This window comes from Castor canadensis, chromosome 2 (assembly GCF_047511655.1).
Source record: "Castor canadensis chromosome 2, mCasCan1.hap1v2, whole genome shotgun sequence".
In the NCBI taxonomy this organism is placed as follows: Eukaryota; Metazoa; Chordata; class Mammalia; order Rodentia; family Castoridae; genus Castor; species Castor canadensis.
Window position 1 is genome coordinate 189096553 of NC_133387.1, and position 19820 is coordinate 189116372.

A 19820-nucleotide genomic window follows, 5' to 3' on the forward strand; every position below is an offset into this window, starting at 1 on the left:
CCAACCTTCCAGCACATAAACCTTTGGGAAACAAACCATATCCAAACCATAGCAAGCCTATACTTGTGATGATGAAATAAAATGAGTAATGATCAAAACACATCTTTAAAAAATGAGAAAGTGGGCAAGGGGCCCGGCTTAAGTGGTAGAGCACTTGCCTAAGCATGCTTGAGGCCCTGGATTCCATCTCCGGTACCACAAAACAAGCAAACAAACAAAAGTGAATAGGTGGGGGCTGGATCAAGGCTCTGGGTTTGATCCCCAGCACTACAACATTATTTTAAAAATGGGGATGTATATGAGTGGTAAAGCCCTAGCCTAGTATGGATGAGAGGCCCTAGCTTCCATCCCTAGCACCATATGCACACACACATACACACAACACACAAGCTTTCACAAACTGAATTATCAAGTGAATAAAATACTTGTGTAATGTTATAAAAAGTGCATAGATTGTGTAATTTATTTTTTGGCAGTGCTGGGGTTTGAACTCAGGGACTTGCACTTGCTAGGCAGGTGCTCTACTACTTGAGCTCCAGCCCAAAAGTGCATGGTTTGAAAATACATTCTACCTTATAATTGGCACATAGATCATAGTCAGTAGAATCGTTCTGAATCTTTTGGGTTATTGATCCCCAAAGTGCAACAATGGTGATGCTGGAAATTCAGATTTGCCAGAGAGAAGCTGGCTGTAAAGTGCTTTCTGTAAGTCATAGATCAGTAGGTGCAGGAAAAAACATAGTGTATATGGGATTCAATATTATTCAAGTTTTCAGGTGTCCACTGGGGGGCTTGGAACATAAACCCCACTTGGGCTACTGTACTTTCACATACATTTAGCAAAAGAAGTACAAGACTTGTACACTGAAAATCTCAAACCATAGTTGAGGGAAACTGAAGATGACTCTAAATGAGTCATCTCATTTAGATGAGGGGAATTGAATGAACAGTTCAATTCCCTGTTCATTGATTGAAAGAGTCAGTCAATATTGGTAAGATGGTGGCTCTGGTCAAGTAGTAGAGCACCTGCCTGCCTATAAGAATAAGACCCTGAGTCAAACTCCGTCTCACAAAAATAAAAAAGAAATGATGGCGGTTTCTCCCAAATTGGTCTATAGAGTCAACTTGTGAAAATTGAAGATTTTAATATACAGGGAGAGTTCTTTTAAAAATAAACACACACGGAATAGCAGGAAAACATCAAACAGATTATTTTATCCTCTTAATTACATTGATCACTATTTAAATTGGCTAGCATCTGAAATCAGTCTCTGCCACAGTCCTGTGCTTTAGAAAAATAAATCTGAAAATATTCTTGTGTCTTATATGTAAGCTTTCTTTGGATAAAGTCAACATTGTTAAGCTTCTGATAAATATGGTGAAAATATGTACTCATGTATGAAAGTGGAAAAATGAGACCTGTTGAAACTTTTCCAGGAATGGGTGCAGGGAGAATAAAGGAGAATGATGGAGAGGTGAATTCAACTCTGATATATTGTAAGAACTTTGGTAAATGTCACAATGTACCTCCTGTACAAAAATAATTTTTAAAACATTTAAAAAATACTGAACTTCTGTTAATAAAATAGAAATGAGTAAAGTGGCAAATAATGTATCCGAGAGTAGTTTGTTTAATCATCCCCAGCCAAGCATCTCTGTCTTGTCAGAGGAAAGAAACTAAAGGACCGAGGTGTGCTCTTTAGTGTAGTGTTCTCTCCCTCCCTCTCTCTGAGTCAGGATCTCATTTTGTAGGCTGACCTCAAACTCTCCATCTTCCTGCCTCAGCCTCAGAGTTCTGGGATTACATGCCTTTTATTTTCTGAGCTCCTTAACTCTTGTTTTCTTATATTTTGACTCTGATAATGCCAATATTTAAGGAACCTGTATGAAATGACAAAATAAGGAGAAGGGACTTGGGGTCATAGAATGTTGTTTTGAAGCTTGTGCCATTACTTAACACTTGTTCCAAAAACAATGTAAACAAGAGCTGCGTACTTGGACCCAATTTTTCTGACAGTTTCTTCACATGTACAATGGAAATAAAAGAAGTATCTCTCTCCTAGGGTAAAAATTGTATAGATTAAGTGGGATAGAGCTCTCAGTAGTGTCTGCCACTGGAACGTGATAGCCAATAAATATGATTTCCCTTCCTATACTTCTCCATATGCCCACTGCCCCCTTCCACCTCAGCTCATGCACACACATCATCTCAGAAACAAGGCCTTCCCTTCCCACAAGAACTAACCGCACCTCGTTTTATGTTGCTTCTCTTCCCGCAGCGTGTAAGCTCATTTCTCACTCTAAAGGAATGAAAACTCACTGCTTTCCTCCTGTTCTTTCTGGCTCAGCATACATTGCTTTCTCCCTGTCTCCTTTCAACACAAGAGCTTTATAATTGACAGAAAAAAATGTCAGGACATAAAAGCCTGCTTTGTTTTGCTTGTTGGCTTTCCAAATTTCAAGCCTTTGATTTTGTTGCACAGTTTAACTTAGTCCATGGAAATTCATAGCAATTCGCAGTTTGAAATTTTGCTAAATCTACTTAGTGAGTTTCTGGACTCACTAAACCCATATAACTGAATGAATTCTTTTATTTATAGTTGTGAGTCTGCTCCAAAGTTGGCCTCAGTTTCCACTCCCATGGTGGATGCTGTCTTTGGTCTGCATCTAAATTCAGAGTATCTCACAGAGCTTAGTTCTGGAGTCACTGCTGGAAAAATGTCACTTAAGCTAAGCCTGAAAGTGCAAGAAGAATTTAAAGAGACAAATGTTTGAAGGGGCTTTTTTCTCCCAGCATGTGACCATGAACTTGTTGGAAGTTATCTGTGTAGGTCAGAGGCTAACTGATGTAGAAGGTATGTATCTCAGTCCACAAACTGAGGGGTAAGAAATGCAACAATATTTTCTATGTCTTCATTTCTTGTTCCCACTATTCTAAGGGTAATGAAGACTTACTACTTTCAGTAATTGCTGGATGCCCCTCTTTTTTATTTTTTTGGTAGTTTTGGGGTCAGAACTCAGGGCCTCACACTTGCTAGGCAGGCACTCTACTGCTTGAGTCACTCCACCAACCCTGTTCTGTGTTGGGTGTTTTCAAGACAGGGTCTCTCAAACTGTTTACCAAGGCTGGCTTTGAACCATGATCCTCCTTATCTTCTTATCTGACTAGGTAGGATTACAGGTGTGAGTCACCAGCATCTGGCTGGGTACCCCTCTTTCTCTAGAATTCTAAGTTCTATAGGATAAAAATGATCAAGGTGTCAGGGATCAGATGGACAGGGCATCTGGTCCTTGGTTGTTATCAACAGACTGAAAGTGTGCTGAAATGGCCCTCATTCCTTATGGTTCCTAGCTGACTATTCACAAAGTTGCTTCTGAGCAGACCTTCGCTCCTGTCCACACAACTCTTCTAGGAGCCTGGTTCCATCTGGCTATGTGGTTGACATTTCTGGTTGCTACTCCAGCATCCATTTTCTCCCCCTCCACTGTGTGGCACACAGGCCATTGGGACAGGATTGATTTAAGCCACTGCCCTTCCCTACCACTTGCCCTGGTGGGGCTCAGCTGGCAATAGTCATTGTCCTGCCCTTGCATTGATGGCCTTTTCTTAGTCACAGTGGTTTTTTTAGGGTGAGCATGTGACCGAAGTTGGCCAAAACTAAAGCCCAGGAGTATTTTTCCACTGTCAGGAAAAGAGAATTTCTTTTTTGACTAGGCAGATGTGAGGACTGGAAAGGATATAGTCATTTTGCTATTAGGAGAAAAGCCAGCCTGAGGACAAAGTCAACAACACCCATAAGCACAGCCAGGAAGGGAGCCAGTGCCTGATCAAATCATTCCTACCTCTGACCTTTAATATTGAGCTTACAAAATCCATTTATTATTTAAATCAGTTTTAATTGCATTTCCTATTATTTCTGTCCAAGAGCGTTCTAGTTAATCCAGTCACTCCCATGACACTCCCTGGTAACACTGTAAGCATTCTGGTTTTTCCAAATGTGCTGGGGCACAGGGAACTCAGTGAGGTGTTCTGGTCTTATCTGCTAGACACGCCACACACAGCACACTCTTTTTTACTGCCTTGCTATCTCCTATAGGTCTACCCGGAAGTAAGGGCATCATGGGGTCTTGGGGGGGTTGTCGACCTACCCCCCCATCCTTAGAACTCAACAGGAAAGCTCTCACTGGTTCTGCTCCACGCCTGTTTCCTCCCCTGCCTTGAGGCTTCCTTTCTGATTCATGGAGGCAGCATGAGTACTAATTGTAGGAAGGTAACCTCCTCCCCCTCCCCTCCCCCTCCCCTCCCCTCCCCCTCCCCTCCCCCTCTCCCTCCCCCTCCCCCTCTCCCTCCCCCTCCCCCTCCCCCTCTCCCTCCCCCTCCCCCTCCCCCTCCTCCCCCTTCAAATCATTAGACTCTCCTCTGGGTCCTTAACTTTGCTTGGCTGAAGTGGTGGTGGTGTGGGAAGTAAAGACCAAATTATCACAGGAAAGGTCAGGAAGAAAAGGCAGAACCATCAGAGGGAAGTGTTTCCCAGTCAGAGCAAGGCGTGCACTGGAAATAAAGACCATTCGGTGTTGACTCCCACAGCAATATTTGAAGTCCAGACCAGATGTCCAACTCCTCCCTAACGCAGCATTTCCACTTGGGTGCCTAACAAACATCTCACACTGCTCTAAAATAGAGCTCATCCTACCAGTTTCTTCCAACCACATTTGCTGCCATAGCCACGAATGTCCTCCAGGGCTTTCCAAGTCACCTCTGTGCCATGGCCAGGAAGGCCCCTTCTAGAAAGAGGTGTGAGGGTGCCCTGAAGATCCCTCTGTCTGTCACCACTAAGCTCACCTTCCCGCCTAGGTGCTCATTGCTCTCATCACTGCAGAGGTCTGCCCTTTGGGACTCAGCGTCTGAGAATATCCCCTAAATCCACCATCTGTGCACAGTACTTGACAATGAACTTGTACATAACCACTGACTGATCAGGGTGCAGTCCCAGCAAACAGACACATGTGCATTAATAATGGACTTCTAGTGTCTTCAACTCCAACACTGCAGAGACAGATCTGGGTTTATAAAGCCCTGAGGCCTATCCAGTAGAATGGCTGCTGTCAGCTGTTATATTTTAAGAAAAACCACTGGGTATGGCGCACACACCTGTAATACCAGCACCTGGGAGGCTGAGGGGGGAAGGACCTCAAGTGGGAGGCCAGCCTCCACTACAGAGCAAAGATGAAGAGAAAAAGAAGGAAGAAGAGGGAGAAGAGGTGGAGGAGGAGGAGGAGGAAAACAATACAGGCCGTGGGCAAGGCTCACGTGGTAGAGCACCTGCCTAGCAAGTGTGAGGCTCTGAGTTCAAATCCAGTACCACCAAAAACATTATTTTCAAATGCAATATTATGAACATAAAATCAGATGCAAAAATGAATATTTATTTAGAATAAGAAAAGAAATAAAATTATAATTTAAAAACTGAGAAATGTTACAAATCTAAACTACATGCAGATAAATAATATGAATTTCCTGAAACACCAGCATGTCTTATTCCTTCTCTAACATAATATGTTTGTGAGTTTTTAAATTGACATACTGTAAAATTGAGTGCTTTGGTGTATGGCTCATGAATTTTAATAGATTAATTTAACTATTTAACTTCTAACACAATTGGAGAATAGCTAATTACACCCAAATTCCTTCATATTGCCCCTGCATAGCCAAACCCTCCCACAAGCCTAGCCTCTGGCTAGCACAGATTTCACCTTCTGTAGAGTGTTATCTTTTCTGATGTCCTTCAGATGGAATCGGACACTATGCAAACTTTTGGGCATTTTCCACTCAACAAAAACATCTTTTCATACCAGGGGGTGAGCTCAAGTGCTAGAGCGCTTGCCCGGCAAGAGTGAAGCCCTGAGTTCAAACCACAGTACCGTCAATAACACAACCAAAAAAATGCCTTTGTGATTCATTCAAGTTGTGTAAATCTATACTTTTAGATCTTTTTATTTTTGAGTTCCCCAAAAATATCCTGCTTCTCACAGATATCCCTGTCTCACACGATGACTCTATCCTACTGGTTGTTCCAGTCAGAAAGTTGAAATATCGTGTCACGCTTCTTGTCCTCTCAACTCTATGCCCCATCTATCAGGAAATCAGGTTAGCTCTACTTTATTTACTTATTTTGGGGGATGGGGGGGTCTCACTATGTTGCCTGGGCTGGCCTCAAAAATCACAATCCTCCTTCCTCAGCCTCCCAAATAGTTGATTACAGGCACGTGTCACAACACCTGACTTTTTTTTTTTAATTTTTTTTTTGACTCGGCCTCACGTTTGCTAGGCAGGCCTCTTACCACTTGAGCCCCTCCCGCATTCCTCTACTTTTTAAGATCTGAGAATCTAGTGAATTCTCAGCGCCTGGTCCCCACCCCCCTGCCTGAGCCACAGTGCCTCTCACGTGGGTTACTGAGACTGACAATGTCCCACCCGCTCCCTGGGCTCTGCACTTCGCTTCCTGTAGTCTCTTTCCATTCCAGCATCTGCAGTGGGGTTGTTTTTTGTTTTGTTTTGTTTGTTTTTTGACAACACAAGTCAAATTACAAGACATCTGTGCTCAAAATCCTGCACAAGGTCCACATTCCATCAGAGTAAATGTCAGAACCCTTAGGATGGCTGACCCGGCTATGTCATGTGGTCCCCAGCGATCTCCCCTCCTTCTTCACTTGCTCCAGCCACACTGATCTTCATATTCCTCCAACATCACACACTTCCACCTTGAGGCCTACTGCTTTCCTCTGCCCGGAATTCTTTCCCCTCAGATGGCCGTTTGACTAGCTCCCCAGCTCTGATGAAATAACACTCTTTCATTGAGGCTTATAATGGCTGCCCTTTTAATACCAGAGCCTGCCCTGTCCCACCTCCAGCCACTCCTGTCCCTCTTACATGGCAGTACTTTTCATCATAGGCTCATCCCCTCCTAATATATGTATATATATACAAAACCTGCTACATAGCTGGTGCTTAGCACATGAGTATATGAGTGAATAAGAAAAATATAATTTCTGGGCCTCAATGCTTTCTTGTAAACAAAGTCAATGGATAAAATACACAAACTTCTACGCTCTCAAGTCTTGGGGAACTTGTCAGAGACCCAAGGGCCAGAGGGCAACATCTGTGGGTTAGGATTCTGCCTGTCACTCAGCAGTGGCTGATAGCCCTGGTATCTTGCATGGTTAAATATTTACCCCGAAGAGAGAATGCCAACACCTGCTGGACCCAGGACTGCTGAGGTCAGCTGTGCAGGTAGTACACGACGTATGGAGCCAACACGGTGGCCCTGCAGGCTGGGCACTCCTTCCCCACTTTGATAGCACGCCCCACCCAAATGGAGAAAGGCTCCACCCTTCCTTCCTGGCACTCTGAGGGATGGTTATACCCAGGCAATGATCAACTCCTCCTCATTAAATGCCTGTTATGTGCTAGGTGTTGCTTCACTTCCTACACCGGAGGCCATAATCAAATTCCCAGTGCACAGGCCACAGAAGCCGGCTTATCTTCTTGGGGTGAGGGCCCCCGAAAATCGCTTAAGGAAGCAAGAGGAGCCTGAGGTTAGGGGCAGGGCAGGGTTTTCTCAGGTAGTGATTAGCTATGTGTTACATCCCCGAAGCTCAAATGCCATTTTCACCCACAGGTAGAAGACAGCCAACCAACTTAACGATTTCTTGAGGGCTTTTCATGCTTCCAACACATATTTATCGAGCACCCACTAGGAGCCATGCTCTTTTATAGGCTCTAAGGATGCAGCAACTAAGAGAGAAATACTCTTCATTCTAGTAGAGGGAAAATAAGACCTAGACAAATATTTTTAGTGGTCAAAATATTATTTGTTTTTCCTTTCACATACTTTATTTTATTTTTTTTTATTCATATGTGCATACAAGGCTTGGGTCATTTCTCCCCCCTACCTCCACCCCCTCCATTACCACCCACTCCGCCCCCTCCCTCTCCCCCCTCCCCCCTCAATACCCAGCAGAAACTATTTCGCCCTTATCTCTAATTTTGTTGAAGAGAGAGTATAAGCAATCATAGGAAGGAACAAGGGTTTTTGCTGGTTGAGATAAGGATAGCTGTACAGGGCATTGACTCACATTGATTTCCTGTGCGTGGGTGTTACCTTCTAGGTTAATTCTTTTTGATCTAACCTTTTCTCTAGTTCCTGGTCCCCTTCTACTATTGGCCTCACTTGCTTTAAAGGTATCTGCTTTAGTTTCTCTGCGTTAAGGGCAACAAATGCTAACTAATTTTTTAGGTGTCTTACCTATCCTCACCCCTTCCTTGTGTGCACTCGCTTTTATAATGTGCTCAAAGTCCAATCCCCTTGTTGTGTTTGCCCTTGATCTAATGTCCACATATGAGAGAGAACATACAATTTTTGGTCTTTTGGGCCAGGCTAACCTCACTCAGAATGATGTTCTCCAATTCCATCCATTTACCAGCGAATGATAACATTTCGTTCTTCTTCATGGCTGCATAGAATTCCATTGTGTATAGATACCACATTTTCTTAATCCATTCGTCAGTGCTGGGGCATCTTGGCTGTTTCCATAACTTGGCTATTGTGAATAGTGCCGCAATAAACATGGGTGTGCAGGTGCCTCTGGAGTAACCTGTGTCACAGTATTTTGGGTATATCCCCAAGAGTGGTATTGCTGGATCAAATGGTAGATCAATGTCTAGCTTTTTAAGTAGCCTCCAAATTTTTTTCCAGAGTGGTTGTACTAGTTTGCATTCCCACCAACAATGTAAGAGGGTTCCTGTTTCTCCGCATTCTTGCCAACACCTGTTACTGGTGTTGCTAATGATGGCTATTCTAACAGGGGTGAGGTGGAATCTTAGCGTGGTTTTAATTTGCATTTCCTTTATTGCTAGAGATGGTGAGCATTTTTTCATGTGTTTTTGGCCATTTGAATTTCTTCTTTTGAGAAAGTTCTGTTTAGTTCACTTGCCCATTTCTTTATTGGTTCATTAGTTTCGGGAGAATTTAGTTTTTTAAGTTCCCTATATATTCTGGTTATCAGTCCTTTGTCTGATGTGCACTTGGCAAATATTTTCTCCCACTCTGTGGGAGTTCTCTTCAGTTTAGAGACCATTTCTTTTGATGAACAGAAGCTTTTTAGTTTTATGAGGTCCCATTTATCTATGCTATCTCTTAGTTGCTGTGCTGCTGGGGTTTCGTTGAGAAAGTTCTTACCTATACCTACTAATTCCAGAGTATTTCCTACTCTTTCCTGTATCAACTTTAGAGTTTGTGGTCTGATATTAAGGTCCTTGGAGATCAAAATATTATATAGTGAAGAACACTAAGGGGTACTTTAGAACCTCTGTGAAGAAGTGATAGTTAAGCTAAGATCTGAAGACCAAGGCAAAGGTTCCCATTGCAAGATTAAAGGAAAAGCATTCTAGGCAAAGAGACCCGAACAAGTTTGTAGTGTGTGAAATGAGGGAAGCCTCAACTGTGACTGGTGAAGAGTCAGAAAGGGAGAGTGGGCATGGGTGAGGTTGATGAGGCAGGTGAGGCTCAGTGTGGGACTTTGTGAACTCAGGAATACTATGATTTGAATGTTTCTCAAAGGCTCATGTGTTAAAGGCATGGTCCCCAGGATGGCATTATAGGGAGGTGGAGCCTAGAAAGAGGTCCTTAGGTCACTGAGGCGTGCCCTCAAAGAGGACCGTGGGGCCCTTGTCTCATCTTCCTCTTTTGTTCTGCTTCTGCTCTGCTTTTGTTCAGGAGGTGAATGGATTGCTCCACCATGGCAAGGTCTGCTATGATGTGCAGACCTTGATCTTAGAATGGAACCCCAGAACTGTGAGCCAAAATAGGAAATTTCTTTTTATAAGTTAATCACCTCAAGTGATTTGTTATATGACAGAAAACTAACTAATGCATGCAGGGAGTACCCATTTTATCTAAATGCCAATGGAGGCTTTTAAGCAGGAGGGATGGCACGCCCCGATTTGGATCTAAGATTATTCAGGTCACTAGAAGGAGAACGGATTTTAACTGTGCAGAGGCAAAAGCAGAGAAACCCACAAGGAGGCAATGCCTCAGCCCTGGTGACTGTAGAATGGAGTGCAGCAGTGGAGGCAGAAAGAGTGATCAGAGTCAGACACGCTTTGAAGGAGAGTCAGCAGGAGTTGCCAATGGACTGGACATGTGGTGAGGGCACATGGGGGTCAATGCACTTACTACCCACACACAGTAAACTATACATAGTCTTTTGTGTGTGTGTGTGTGACTAGGGTTTTGAACTCAGGGCTTTGTGCTTACAAAGCAGGCACTCTACCACTTGAGCCACACCTCCAGTCCATTTTTCTCTGATTATTTGAAAGATGGGATCTCATGAACTATTTGCCTGGGGTAGACTTGAGTCATGATCCTCCAGCTCTCAGCCTCCCAAATAACTAGGATTTCAGGTGTGAGCCACCATACCCAGCTCTACATTCTCTTAAGGAGACTTCCAGTTATCTGGGTCCAGGGCCATAGAAGCGATTTTACCATTCTGTAAGTTGTAGACAACTGTTAGCAGACTGTCTCCTGAGGTCCTGCAACCCCCTTTGGTACCAGGAGCCCCTGTATGAACATGTCCAAAGAGAGAGAAAGAGAGTCAGGCTGCTTGGCATTTGAGGCTGAAGGATGCCCTCACTGTTCTGGAAAGGTCACTCTGGGTACAGCGCCACAGATGTCCAAGAAAAACCCAAGGGACTTCCCACTTTGAGGGAATGTGCTCACGGACCACTGTCAGTCTCAGTCATGGGCTCTTCGGATGCAGCCACTTCCCCAGATGTCTCCTGGGAAAGCCAGAGAGGCCAGGTTTCAACCCTGGCCACCCACAGGCCAAGAACTGTGCTTTTCTCCCCCTTGTGTCACCAGTGAAAGGACCAACTCACTGTTTCCATCTATTGTGGTAACTTTATGGCAGGGAATCAGAAGACCTGGCCTTCCCTGCTGCCAAACCTAGAGGAGACAGTGGTGCAGCATCCCTCTGACCAAGGCTCCCCAACCTTCAACGTTGGGCAAAAGACTGGACTCCTACAGCCTATCCTTCCAAGAGAGTCCTGTAAAATTTCCACCTGCTCCTTAAAGCTAGACACATAGAGAAATTGGAAGAGAGAAGGGGGTATCTTATTTCAGACTGGATAATTTGTAAAGAATAGTTGATTGGCTCATGGTTTTGGAGACTGAGTCCAACAACATGGCTTGGCATCTGCTCAGCATCTGCTGAAGACCTTGACCTTTTGATGGAGGGCATCACCTAGGAGAAAGGCCAGCATTCCAGCCACTGATGCCATTCTTGGGACCCTACCCTCATGACTTTGCCTAATCCTCACTACCTCCCAAAGGGCCCACCCCCATGGATCACCCACATAAGAATTGGGGGACTAAGTTTCCGACACAAGAACTTTTGGAGAAATTTTCAAGCCATAGCAGGGGAGAAAGAAGGCCACAGTTCCACAGCCAGGACAGGATGGTCAAGTGATTTATTTACATAATTCCTGCTGTAGATTGGCTTGTTGCCCCTATGTAAAAAGCAAAAGCCACCAAAATCTTACAACTCTGTCTTTCCAACCACCCAAGATATAGTAAAGTTATAATTAATGAGCTTAGAACTTAAGAAAAACTTTTTGTATTCTCAAGGCCAAATCAGCGTGGGAATTAAAGTTACTTCCTCTTCACACTGAAGCAAAGAAATGAGTTAAGTTTTAGAAATAGACCTTGAAATCTTGAACTGGGTCATCGGATAAGTAACCAGTCCCAGTGACATTCAGTAGCAGTCACAGCACAGGACTGATTCACTCCAAATCACCTCCAAATTAGATTAAATTCACTTCAATTTCATTCCCCAAAGAGAATAATTTTTTTTTGCCAACATTCCAGGTCCTTCTCTAATCCTCTTTCCTTTTTAGCTGGATATTGTAATATTCCTAAGGATTCATACTTGTTTGAAGCATACAGAAGAAAGTTTAAAACAAAATGGATAGCTACTGTGCCAATTCTAACAGCCACAGCTTCTGGGTGTCATCAGAGGTTTTCCTTTGCTCATTTTTTGCAGTCACCAAATGGAGCAACAGGTGTGGGAATCTCCACCTGATTTCTGAAGAGAACGCTGTGTCTGTATAAAGGAGCTGCACTACCCTGTGAGTAATCTTGGTTTGGAAGTTCTGTGGACCCTCCTGGATCGCTTCTCTATTTAAAATGTGTATTTTAATTTCCACTTGGATGCCCAAATTACAAAGTGGCCAGAACAAGGCTCACCACTGTGTGTTCGTCACAACACAAATATGAGCAAAGGAGGAGAAGCTTGCACTTTTTCAGGAATCCTTCATTTACCCAGGGTTCTCAACCAGTTTGATAGATGAGAAGGAGGAAAGAGATGGCTGACCAGACTGGACTTTCTTGCTTGACTGAGCCTTGGTGGCTTCACCAGGGCCATAGACACCAGCTTCGTGGTCAAGGGTCAGATCCTGGCATTTATCCAGTTACCCATTAGAGATTAAGTCCTGGCATGCAGATGAAGGACTAATGTATAATCTATGGTGTCTTTTTCATCTTTGTATCCCCAGAGCCCAGCCCAACCTGGTACATAGCAAACACTTACTTTTATATGGAAGCAAGTGAAAAATAAGGCGACATATGTGAAATCCCTTTACAAGTTATAAGGCACTGTAGAAACAAAGACTTGACAAGAAATGTGCCATCTTCACACAGAGAGCAATGGAAGTGAGAGAGCCAGCCCTCGGAGGTGAGTGAAAATGTACAAAAGCAAGATCGACACCACAATGCTAATTGATGCTCCAGGTAACATTTTGAGAGTTGGGCAAGGAGAATCACACCTGAAATCCCCGTTACATGGGAGGCAGAAATCAGGGATTGAGGCTCAACAAGGCTAGCATAAGGGGAAAGTTAGCAAGACCCTATCTCAACAAACAAGCTGAGTGTGGTGGCTCATGCCAGTTATCCCAGCTAAGGGGAGGCATTGGTAGGAGAGCCACAGTCCAAGGCTGGCTAAGCCAAAAAACTGAGACCTATCTGGGAAAAAAAAAAAAACTAAAGCAAAATGGGCTGAGGGACTGGCTCAAGTGGTACAATACCTGTCTAGCAAGGTTGAGGCCCTGAGTTCAAACTCCAATACTGCCCCCAAAAATTGTGAGAGACAGAAAGTAAGGTTTAAGAGCAGCCTTTGAGATGCAGAGTATAAAAATATGAAGAGAAAGGAGGGAGCAAACTAAAACAAACTAAAACTTCATGTTTTTGCCACCCTATGTCCATTGATTCAGAAACTTTGGCTATATAAATTTGGCTTCCCTGGGTAATACTCCAGGGGAGATTTTTTTTTCTGTTTGCATTCCCTTTCCTTAACAGGGTAGGACTGAGAAAAAAAAAAACATGAGCAAAACCCTTCCAGAGAATACTTGCAGGATCATCGTCCCTTGGAGATGGATGGAGGTCATCGTGACTGTGTGTAGGAGGGATGCTGAGGACTTTGGGGTTAAACGACACTGATTCCAAGATGAGCTGCAGAGGTCACACTCTAACCTGACCCAGAAGAATATTTTTATTTACTAAACTCATTAGAAAAACCAAAGAGCCAAATAAAAACTACTGAATTCCTCAAGCTTCTCAGTCACCGTAGGAAAGAAATCAATGACAAATAAGCCTGGAACTCTGCTGTAACAGATGAGGGAGAGGGGCCAGTGGCAACCATAACTGCAGGGAGGGGAGGTGCTCTGGGCACACTCTTGGCAGGGCCACCACCACAGCTGAGTCATGCTCTGCTCAGACACCAGCAATGTCAGCCATCAGCCACACCCATCTTTAGGGGAAGAATGTGCAGAGCAGAAGTAGAGCTGGGCAGCAATGGGAAGTGCCATTTCCTTCTATATCCACACCACTAGGAATCTCATACCTTTTATTCTCAATGGATGGGATAAAAAAAAAATCTTCGCATTGGTACCAATATTGAGACAGCTAGGAAAGTTTTGGGTAAGCTAGGTGTGCAGTGCCCTGGCGATAATATCCCTTTCTTTCCACTAGAGGGAGCAGTTTTCTTGCTTCTTAGCCAGTCTCTGCTGCCCTGGTGGTTGCACCTCCTTCTGCTCATCACAAAAAGAATATCCTCTCTGTCTCTCTCTGTCTCTCTCTGTCTCTCTTTCTCTCTCTCTCTCTCTTCCCCTCCCTCTCCCTCTCTCTAAAGCAAAAAGGGTTGGTGGATATGGTTCAAGTGGTACAGTGTCTGCCTACCAAGCATGAGGACCTGAGTTCAAACCCAGTACTACCAAAATAAAATTAGCAACAGAAAACAAAGTTGAATAAGTTTCTAAGATGTAGAAGGACAAAAACAAAAATATGCTCACCGAAAGACAAAGCTGTGCTATATATCCAAGTGCTCACCACACTATTATTTATGGTAGGAAAGAAAGTAGAATCAGGCTACGTGTGTAACTCTGGTTCTATGTCACATAAAAAAGAGCATCTTGTATAATGAGGTGACAGGTGCTGGGCAGATCCCATTGGATACAATGATGTCATCCAAGATCTGGGTTCTTTTCCTGGTCTGTCTCAAAATGTTGGCTTGTCACTTTTAGGCTTGTTAACTTGTGGTCATAGCACAATAAGGCTGAAACAACTTCAGGTATCATATTCTCATGAGATTGCAGTTTTGTTGTCATATCTCAGTAGAGTTGTGATTTTCATTTCCATAGTGATTAGTGATTTTGAGCATCTTTTATGTATTTTATTTGGCTATTTCTATATAATAAAGTTTAGGTTTTTCTTTTTTTTTTTTTCTGGTAGTACTGAGGTTTGAACTCAGGTCCTTCAGTTTGTTAAGCAGGCACTCTACCACTTGAGTGGTAGAGCCCTTTCTACTTTGGTTGTTTTTGGGATAGCGTCTGTCTTTATGACCAGGCGGGCCTGAAACCTTTGATCCTCCTACTTATGCTTCCGTAAGTAGTTGGAATGACAGGCATGAACCACCATACCCAGCCATTGATCAAGATGGGATCTCTAGAACTTTTTGCCAGGCTAGACTTGAACCCCCATGACCTCCCAATTGCCTCTGCCTGAGTAGCTAGGATTACAGGCCTGACCCTTCACTTCATTTTTAAGGTCCCCGCAGAGAGCTATTGAAATGATTTGTAAAAGTGCTTCCTTCATTTTGCAGAAGCAGGAAAAAAGCCATTGAAATGTGCAGCATGCATTTTCTGAGAGGGAACAAATGAAAACTATGTGAAACTCAGAGATAGCTCTCAAGGTTTGGGAGACTGTTCTAATGGTCACGGTTGGAGGGAAGCTATGACGACTCTCGGCCTGTAAGCATTAATTGAGGTTTTCTAGGTTTTGGTGGTGTTTTTTGTTTTGGTTTGGTTTTTTTGTCAGATGGAGAAGCATGACTGAAAAACCAAAGGAAAATTACAAAGTACACATTTAGAGATTTCTGTCAGGAAAGCATCGGGTTTTATGACAGTAACAAAACTTTTACCCATCAATCATTACTTATTTTACAAATAAGCAAAGTGAGATTCCAATGGCTGGACTTGGACTCAGCAGATTCCGTCCTTGATGTGCTGCGACCTTGTTATATATTTTTAAAAACATGAATCTCAGGCTGGGTGTGGTGGTGCACGCCTGTAATCCTAGCACTCTGGAGAGGTTGAGGCTGGAGGATCAAGAATTATAAGGCTAGTTTGAGTTACTTAGCAAGCCTCTGTCTCAAAAATGAAACCAAGCAAAAATTGCATGTACAGTTTTATGCCTAAAACACACAAATTATATTTCTGAAAGAGATAGCATAAGATGTATTGGGCCTCCCACCACCACTATGATAAAAAATAATAACAATAAAACTGGAGACTAGAAGAAAATAAAAGTCAGACTTAGAGCCACGCTAGAAATAACTGTTTGGGTGTGTCAATGAGAAATACAATTCCAGACTCATAATCATGGAGCGGTGTAAAGGTGTTTGGAATCCTAGGACTTGGATATCCAGTCCCATTGAGAACTGACCTTGACAACTCATCAGAAGGTCACCAGGGAAAAACACAACTTTTCACAGTAAACACTTAATTCTCAAGATGGCAAAGAAAATGTCTTCTTACTTTCTGATATCTGATTAGACAACTGACGTATATTTAGAATTACATCTCATGTTGTTTATATTTGGTCTGAAAAGTCCAAGATCTGAACTCTTTGCAGATACGGTTTTGTTTGTTACCTGGGTTGACTCGTTCATTGTGTTCCTGTAAGAAATACGGAAATATGATCTTTTTTTTTTTTTTTTTTTTGTGCTGGGAGCTCACATTCATTGGAACTTCGTGAGGATTTTTGAGGCTTGAATTGGGGAAACCTTCCTTCAGTGAGAGTTTATATTTATTTCTCCCAGACATCTGGGTCCTACCAGCCAGGTAACTATTAAATGAACAGAGTGAAGTCTGCTTAGACATGCAGGTAATATAGGACAGGACTTTAGCCACATGTTCTTGGAGACTTCCTTTCTTCCAACCAGAACCAAGGTGAATCAGTAAGTTTCTCTGCTATCTGCTTTTTCAGGTAAAATTATTTTTTCTAGCTGGGCGCTGGTGGCTCACACCTGTAATCCTAGCTACATGGGGGGGCTGAGATCAGGAGAATTGTGGTTCAAAGGCCGGTAGGGACAAATAGTTTGTGAGACTCCATATCCATCACCAAAATAACCAGAGCAAAATGGCCTTGAGGTGTGGCTCAAGTGGCAGAGTGTCTGCTTTGCAAGTGCAAAGCCCTGAATTCAAACCTCAGTGCCACCAAAAAATAAATGAAAGCCCTTCGCCTACAATAAAAATAATTTTTTTTAATTTTTTTTCACCCATTCTCTGAGGCTAAGACTTTTTGTAGTTTCTGATTTGGGGGAGACTCCACTCTTAACTCCCTTATCTGAACCCAAAGCTTTGCTCTTGTCCCTGTGTCACTTTCTAGGCCACCTGGGTGAGTTGATGCTCCCAGGACAACCAACACTCTCAACACCTGCTGGCCTCCCTATGTGCATGGTCATTTTGTACTGGCTTCAGAGGGCTTCCTGTCACAAGCTCAGAAATGTCTTTAAAGGCGTTCTTGTTAACATTCCTACAGGCTTCATATCAAGCATTTTTTTTTCTTCTTTCCTTTATTTCCTCTCTCTCCTCCTAATACATTTTTTTTAACTAAGGAGAATACCACGATCTCACTCTAGCCCAGCCCTTGCAGACGACTCTGAGACTGTAGAATAGAGACAGGGAACTGTTGTAGTTGGTAGTCGGGGCACGGTAGTGGGTACGTGGGAAATCCCAGTGTGTTGTGCTGATCCTGGTCTGTTGGATCGTTTGGGGATCACCTTAATTTGACTTTCTCTAAAAAGGGACTCATCTAAAGCCAGAGAATCCCTCATTGACTCTTTGCCTGAGAACTCTATAAATGCAAACCAAACCCTTTGGGATGGCCACTAAATTTGTCACAGAGCATGGTAACACAGCTGACTGAACTATAGCCATGAACATGAGCTTCCAGCTCACGGTAATCCACATTGCCAACACCGATGGAATGGACATCAGCCTCCATCTTCTCCTCGTGGGCATGGTCACTGTGCCTGCATTACCTGGAGGTGGACTCAGATTCATCTGCTTCTCTACCTCCTTCTGTAACTCCTTTAGCTTCTCAGCTTCTTCCTCCAACTCCCTGACTCAAGCTTTGATTACTTCCAGCTCAGGTCCTCAATGGCACTACATCCTGGGTCACTTTCAACTAGCCCTGGCTCTTTCTCCTCCTCTTGGCTGCTAGGGGTTTTGAGCTCGGACTCCAGGAAGTCCCCGTAGTTCCCTGAGCCCACCGGATCCCCCCTTCCTGCCCTCCCCACCAGCCCCAGCCCAGACCACCTCCCCAACACCCTGCCCCCAGATTCAAAATATTTTCCAAAATCATCTGCTGTATTGCCAAGAACAGTCTACAATTCAAAATCATCCAGGAAGCCTACAATTCTCTCTGGTTGTCTCATAAATGTAGAACTTCATTAGGTACCTATCACCCCCACTACTGTACCTAATTTTCCTTCAAATTTTTTTGACACAATTCCTACCCACCTATTGTCAAAAAATTGAGCATAGATTCCTTCCTTACCCAATCTTTGTGTGTGTGTGGTACTGGTGTTTGAACTCAGGGCCTACACCTTTAGCCAGTCCACCAGCCCTTTTTTGTGATAGGTTTTTTTGAGATAGGGTCTCGAGAGCTATTTTCCTTAGCTAGTTCTGAACCTTGATCCTGATCTCTACCTAGTAGCTAGAATTACAGGCGTCAGACACTGGCACCCAGCCTTTCCAGTATAACCTTTACTACTATCTTTTTGAGTTTGTTCTCTTCATTCTGGCTGATAGTGCCTTTTGAACTTATTTATTTTCTAAACTATTGGAATAATTTCCATTTTCACATTTACCTTCATACTTCACACAGCTGCCAACATAACTTATTTAAAATAAAAATCTGAAGCTAGGGACATGACCCAAGTGGTAGAGTGTCTGCCTAGCAGCCTAAGGCCCTGGGTTCAAACCCCACTGCCACTAAAAATAAAATAAAAATCCAATCATGCCATGTGCAGAATTAACAGATTTCAGTGACTTCTTATAACCATCAAGGTATGTAAGCTCTTTGGCATGCTATTCTCACTGTACTGCAGTCATACCAAATTCTGTGCAACACTGTTTGACCTACCATCCCTCAGTCCTCTTCACATGTCAACCTTCCTCCCTTGGCCACTGTCGGAGCCTTATCACTTAAGAGTCTGGATCCAAAATCTTGTCTTCCAGGAAACTTTAGGCGTATTTTTGCTGCACCCTTTCTTGTATCACTGCACTAAGTGTTTATTACTTCACTTTTCATACCGTGGCCACTATTATCTGTTCCCCCAATTAAGCTAAGAATTCCCTCTTTATTCACAGTACCAATTCAAAGAGGTGTGTAGTGTCTGTGAGATGAATGGACACTTGACTTCTATTAATACCTTTCCAACCACTGTTGAAGTTCAGGCCCTTTCTTCTCTGTCCTCCTGTGTGTCTTACCTTTAGCATACCAGCTCTCCTAAATTTCCTCCTTAATGTCACCCAAACTCTTTCTAAAGCATACTTTGATCATGTCCTGATTACCTTTAGAAAACTCTTAATGCCCTGAGCAGTTGCCTCATTTTCGCTGTTCCAGCAGCTCACAGCACCCTACTGACTTCCCAAAGGCAGCTCAACTCCACCCATTACCTAAAAACCACCTAGAACAGACAATTCTCCCTCAGTATTTAATGCCTATTGGCACTAGACAACCTTCTAGGTCCAAACTGGGATCTGATACTAATAATGCCTATAGGATTCCCATATTATGCAGTCACTCCCCACTTTAATTTTATGGAACTCCATCACTCCATCATGTAGCACTGGTATATGGGGGACTGAAGAATGGAAACAGAAACAACACTAAGGCAGGTAATTGCCTAAAGAGAATTTTAAAACAATAGTAAAACTGACTAGTGATCAATCTGCTTTTTACCACCACCACGTACCAGTAATTCTAAGCCATGTAAGTAATATAGTACTTCTCCCTGTCAGAATGGACTGGTCCCCCCACCACTACCCAATGGTGAGCCACTGCTACTCAGGCATCCCCCTATTTTGTGTCTGATTTGCTTAACTCCTAAACCCCAGAAGGAAATTTAAACACTCCGTTCTGTTTTAGAGCTGAGGATACAAAACTTTTTGGCAGTAATGAGGTTTGAACTCAGGGCCTCAC

The 19820-nt window shown here is 43.3% G+C and overlaps 1 pseudogene; it reads right to left on the reverse strand.

Moving 5' to 3' along the window:
• Positions 1 to 16340: 16340 nt before the first annotated feature.
• LOC109699444 (polyadenylate-binding protein 2 pseudogene) lies at positions 16341 to 19114 on the reverse strand (annotated as a pseudogene).
• Positions 19115 to 19820: the final 706 nt, after the last annotated feature.